The sequence below is a fragment of the Ambystoma mexicanum genome, chromosome 4p (genome assembly GCF_040938575.1).
Source record: "Ambystoma mexicanum isolate Mex_15411 chromosome 4p, UKY_AmexF1_1, whole genome shotgun sequence".
Lineage (NCBI taxonomy): Eukaryota > Metazoa > Chordata > Amphibia > Caudata > Ambystomatidae > Ambystoma > Ambystoma mexicanum.
In genome coordinates, this window is record NC_090927.1 from 776,462,523 (window position 1) to 776,468,522 (window position 6,000).

Consider the following 6,000-nt stretch of genomic DNA (forward strand, 5'->3'; position numbering starts at 1 on the left):
GGCTTCATAGTATATGCTTGAAAGACACAACACATTGGGCCTCATTACACGGATGGCGCAAAAGGGATTACCGGCACCAGTAAGGGCACCGGTGCCGGTAATCCCTTAGCGCCATACTACGAGGTCCCTCAGCGGGCCCCGTCCTTAACGTGTGGGCAGACCACACGTTAAGGACGGGGCCCGCTAAGGGACTTCAGGGCAAATAACGGTACCGCTAATAGCGGTACCGTTATTCGCTCCTTCCCCATTCCCATTGAGCCCTATGGGGGCTCAAATGGGAATGGGGCAGGGGCTTGGTGAATGGGGAATTACCGCCCCGCCAACCTTGGAATGGGGCGGTAATTCCCCCATTCACCAAGGCGGAATCGGTAAAATACCGGCGGCAACCATGGCGCTAATAGCGCCATGCCATGGTAACCACCGTCCGTGTAATGAGGCCCATTGGCATCTTGTTTCTGCTCTTGTGACCCAATGCCAGCTAGAGGGTATGTTATGCTGTATAAATGTGGGCACTGGAAAGATTCTCTTAAACACGTGCCTTCAGGGGCGTAGGAGACCCATAAAATCTGGGGCGGACAGGGGACACCTTGGGACTTTGCTTTTTTTATTTATTTATTGTGTTTTAGTCAAAGAACTCGACTTTTCACAGAAATTAAAATAGCAGTAAGTATTAAATCACATATATCATCACTATAAAACAAGAGAAAAGAAGAAACGAAAACAGAAGAAAATTAAGAAAAAGAAAAGGAGTTCAGAGTACAAAATCCTTCAATTTGGCATCTCACTTCAGAAGGCTCAGTTCACGTAAAAATGTGATCACTTCCCAGGTCAAAAGGCTTTCATGGCCTGAGCATAGTTCGTCCCAAAAGGATTGGTTGTCCACCCACCATTCCTGCTGGAATGGTGGGTGGAAGCCCCCTCGCCAAAATAAAATAATGCGACAGAGTATTGAACACAAGCAGAGGAGGAAGACTTGCAAAGAGTTAAAACGTGTTGGATGCTGGATCTGTAAGAAGATTCAATTCAACACTACAGCTAAGTCAATGCCTAGTCTGGGATACTGAATGGAAACCCTTATTGATATATCTTTATGTCCAGTTCATGAGTTCTGGATGACTACCCCTATATAACACCCCTCTCTTAGAATCCCCCTGACCCCACTGAGCCAAGAAGTAGTTCTGTTTTGCAAGTTTAAAAGGTTTATTTGAGAAATAAAACAAAATATAGATACCACGCTTTTATGATAAATTAATAATCGATATCACCCTTATAAATATAATGTTAATCAACAATGGGTAATCTGACACTAGCACATTTCTTTATAATCAATGAGGAGTTGGTGTAGGATGGATAAAGTAGCAAAAATACTTTTATGGTTTCAGGGGAAAAGCAATGTAGAATAAAACGCAGTACAGAAATACTTGATATGATTTTAGCAAAAGATAAGATAATCACTTTTTCTCTGGCAATTCACCCCCCTCCCCTATGCAATGTAAGAAATGGAAGCAGATGGAAAAAGGAGCACACAGTTCTCAGGAATGCAATCAAATACAATACGAAATTCAGTTCCCTCCCCCAGCAAGCTTAGAGAAAACAGGTATGAGTTTTAAAACACAGGCCCAAGTGCTTTGAATGTGGTGGCAGTGAAGTGAGAAATATGCTGAAAATGCTTTTAATTCCCTTTAGGAGGTCCAGGGTGAGTGAGAGATACTTGGGATGAGCTCAGGCGCACTTTAGCAATGATTCAGGGATGGTTATTAAGAGGCAAACAATTTTTTTAGCAAGGAAAGAAATGACTGCTGATGGTTACACGTGGCTGGATTTTTAACCAAATCGCAAATCGCAGTAAAATTCGTGAGTGCGTGAATCGTGATTACGGCAAAAGTATAAGGAGTGGAAAGCTGAGACCCTAAGCTTTCAGAGGAAAGTTAAACCAAGTTCCTAGGACAAACGGTCCCAGAGATATGTACGATTTTGTAAGGGTCGTTTTTCGGATTTAAAGTAACTCAAATTGACAAGTGACAGCTATGCAGCTGCAGAATTGACAAGTGACAGTGGTGCAGCTTTACAAAATGACAAGTGACAACTTCTAGGAGGCAGTTCTGGTTAGATCAAAATAGTTTGGATTAGATTATTTTAAACTAAGAGCTTGTGGTTTTAGGCCTCTGATTTAGGTTCTAAAGTATAAGTTCTAGGTTCTGGAGTATGTAGCTGGAATCAGTCTGGAACTGGTATCTTCTGGATGTTGTGTGGTCCGGCAAAACGCTCCGCAGCAACTGGATTTGATTGTCCTCTCTAGCTTCCAGTGGCTCTTTTTATGTCTTTTGAAAGTGGGTGTGTGCGCAGCATCACTAAGCCAGCCCCTCTCTCAACTGATCATTGGTCAAGCTTTTCTCTCTTCCTTGATAGGGGAAAGGAAATGTGAGTCATGGTGATGCTGTTTTATGGCCTGCAGAAAGGACACTCCCCTGTCAAATTGCACACAAATCTATATTTGACCCAAATACATATTGCACAGATACACAGTTGTTTGTCATTGCATACACACATCATGCATTACTGATGGGAGGCACTGTTCCAACCCTGGCGTTTCTAGGAGCTTGGGTAAAGAAATGGCAACTTTTTGTGCTTTTTAGTAGCTTTCCCCATATCGTATTTTTCTCCAAATTTATACAATTGTGTGCAAGGCATGTGGGCATTTAGATAAGGAAGTGTCAGATTTTTACATGCATACATTTAGAGTAACAGCCTCTTTTCCGCTCGTAAACCCCCAGATCATACCACCGGGTCCTAAAACCTCTTAAAATGTGGGCAGAAAAATCACAAGAATTATGGTATCATTTAGATAATTTTGACAAGTCCGCACCATGAGTTATACATCTTTCTTAAAATCATATTCTGGCCAACAGGGGTGTGTCATCCCAGGTTACATGGTGGAGAAACCAGTCTATCCACTTTCTTTAAGCTCGGCCTGTCCTCAGAGAGGGCTGCCCCTCCCCCTTTCTGCCAAGAGGAAGCCACTTTACGACCCCCCCAATAAACCATCTGCCTGAGTCAAGGAAGGGCTTTGTTCAAAAGGAAGCCATTTACGACCCCCCCCAATAAACCATCTGCCAGGGCCCTTAGTTTAGTTTCCTGCAGTCCCCAGTAATTCAGAGAGTGTGTGACCTCCTTTTGGCAGGGGCAACAGAATGAAGCCAGGCCTGAGAACCTGCTGATCAGTTTCAACTCCTGTGGGGGTAGATGTCAGGCAGAATTGGAATCTCTTTAAGCCAGTTTTTAGCTACATGTCATTTTGGGTTCCCAGTTTAAATCAAACTTACAATGTTTACACATGCAGCTAGAATGCTGATTCTAAGTTCAAAACTATGACATTTCAACAGTGACAAACTATGTGACACTCAAAAGTAGGTCACTCATTTATTCGAAACATTTCGATTTTAGTGTCTTTCAGTTCAGTTTAGCACTCAGCCAGTCTTGTTATCAACATTATTTTGGGCTCTTCATCTTCCCAGATTTTGTAGGCACACAAAACTTCATTCTGCCAGATGTCTGCTGGTGTTCAGTGAGATTTTTGGATGTGTTGCAATGTTTGAAAATAGGCATTTTGAGCTGGCATTCAGAGACACCAAAGGTAATTTTAAAGCGTTTTTTTTGTTGCTAACAGGCGCTGCTGTTTTACCTTTGGCACCCATTCCACTCATGGCATCCTGGCCCATCATGCTCGCACTGGTGGGTGGCAAGTTAGGCAACCATTTTGGTGTGCGCACAAACTGCGTGGTTCTCCTGGATTCTGGCGCACATGTGGGATTTTCGGCCATCTTGGATTTTCTAAGCCCACAGCACCAAATGTTGCAGCATGATAGCTCAAACGTGGGTCAGGACACCCAACAAGGCCCCCCCCACGCGACTGCACTTTGAATTTGAGTCGATGGGAAGTCGAGTGCACAGAAGATTTTGACCCACTCACTGGTATGTCCGCATAATCTTCTTCCAATTCTGCAAATGGCACAGTTCAGCATCTTTTCCTCCCTCCAGTCGATCAAACAGTTCTCCTTGCTGGTCCTGATGGGAGGATTGGGCGGTACCCTGGGCCCCTCGGGTCTCTGCTCCCGGTCTCCGGATCATCCTCCTTGGCCAGTCTCCAGGTTTTCTTTCTCCTAGGACGACAAAGGAAGAGCGGCAATACCTATTCATGGACATTTCTCCCGACATTTCTCCCCCACCATTGATATAGTGGGGTGGCATATATATTTTAGAACTCAACAGATATTAACATGCACATTTTTTTAAATTAAGAGACAGGAACACATAAACTTGAGAAACACAGAATTTGATAGGCTATATGTAGGATATTTTAGGGTTGGAATTGAATTGCTCTGGAGCGGTACCCTCTGGGATTGCAGAGGACTCCTCCAGTTGCTGCAAAGTGTGCCTGGGATGGCAACACTTCAACTGGTTTATGTGGACCCACTTGTCTTCCCCCTCTGCCAAACCGCCTTTGGGGATGCGGATCTTGTAGGCCACAGGGGAGACCTTTCTATAATCTCAAAGGGTCCCTTCCATGTAGGCAAAAATTCGAGGGCCCATGGGAATTGTTGTGGTGTGGATGTCGGTGCGACCACAGTCATATGAGTTTACCGCAAAGAGATCTTGGAAATCCAAGAAAACTTGTTTCAACTTTTGCTTCTGTTCCAGAGTCACGCAGGCATCAGCCAGGTTGATTCTCTCTTCCACCATCTGCCTGAAGCCTGGGAAGACTTCTGGTTTGGCTATCTCAGCAGCCTCCTCCAGCTGGGTGGAGAAGTCCCTGGTCAGAGTGCTGATTTGGACTGGAGGCTTCAGGTGGGAAAGGCAGCCCTCATGGACCTGGAAAATCACCTCATCCCTCCTGAAGTCACAAGTCACATCTTCCTTACCATAAGGGCAAGATGTGTACACCAGGAACTTCCCCCCATGCCAGGTGAAAATCCTGTCTGGTGTTGTATTGTCCTCACTGTCACTGTCAAAACAGTCCTTGGGGATCGATCCTTACAGTTCATTTCCTAAATCAATGGAGAAATGTCGGTCAACAACCGCCATTCCAATAATGGTGCCTGCGGCTAGAGTAATACTCTTTAAGTCGCTGTTATCCACCTCTATTGGAATGGTGTCATGTTCTGTGTTGACAAAGGGTGTTGGGTTTACCCCCAACCCTTGCTGTTGGAGAGAAGTGTTTAGATGTATGTAAGCATCAGGGTTTTTCAAATGTTGTCCTCTTTTAACTTTCACTTCCAAGGAGAATTGTCGGGTCCTTTCTGGGATGGTGACTTCCTCTTTAATCTGAATTTCAACTGCATAAGGTAGCAATTGAGCTGACCTAAATGCTTTTTCTGGATCATCAACGCCCATGGGATTATCCGCTAATCGGGACCAAGCTTTGAAGTTTATTAGGTCCAAACTAATGGCAAAGCGATTGAGAATGTCACTGCCTAAGTAAAAGGCGGCAGTGACGTCTCGCACGACCCAACAATTATGGACTATGCTCTTGTTGCCAATGGAGATTTTGAGCATACACCTGCTTGGCAGGAGATGTTTGGAATTAGGTGCTTCCAGGTCCATTTCCCATTTGTCTATCAGTTTGAATGTGGGAATGGCTGGATCTTTTGGGAGTTGGCGGAACATGGCTTCGCTAATGAAGCTCTTACCGTTGTTCACACACACTCGAGCGAGAACAGAGTCCTTCCCATTATTTAACTGAACAGGGATGAACAACTGCTCTCCAATTTGCTGAATATCAGCCAGGCTCTGAGCTGATTTCACATCTTTCTGGACTATAGGAGTGGGAGTTTCTCATTGTGGATTAGTAAAGAATTTCAGGGAGTTTCCTTCCAGTGTGGAATACCACCTTAAACTGGAAGGAAGGTTGATTTTCATAAATAGAGAGGACCCCCCATCACCAGTCTGTTGTCCTACTGCTATTACTGTCACATCTAGAGTTTGGTTGTTCTGGAAGTGAAA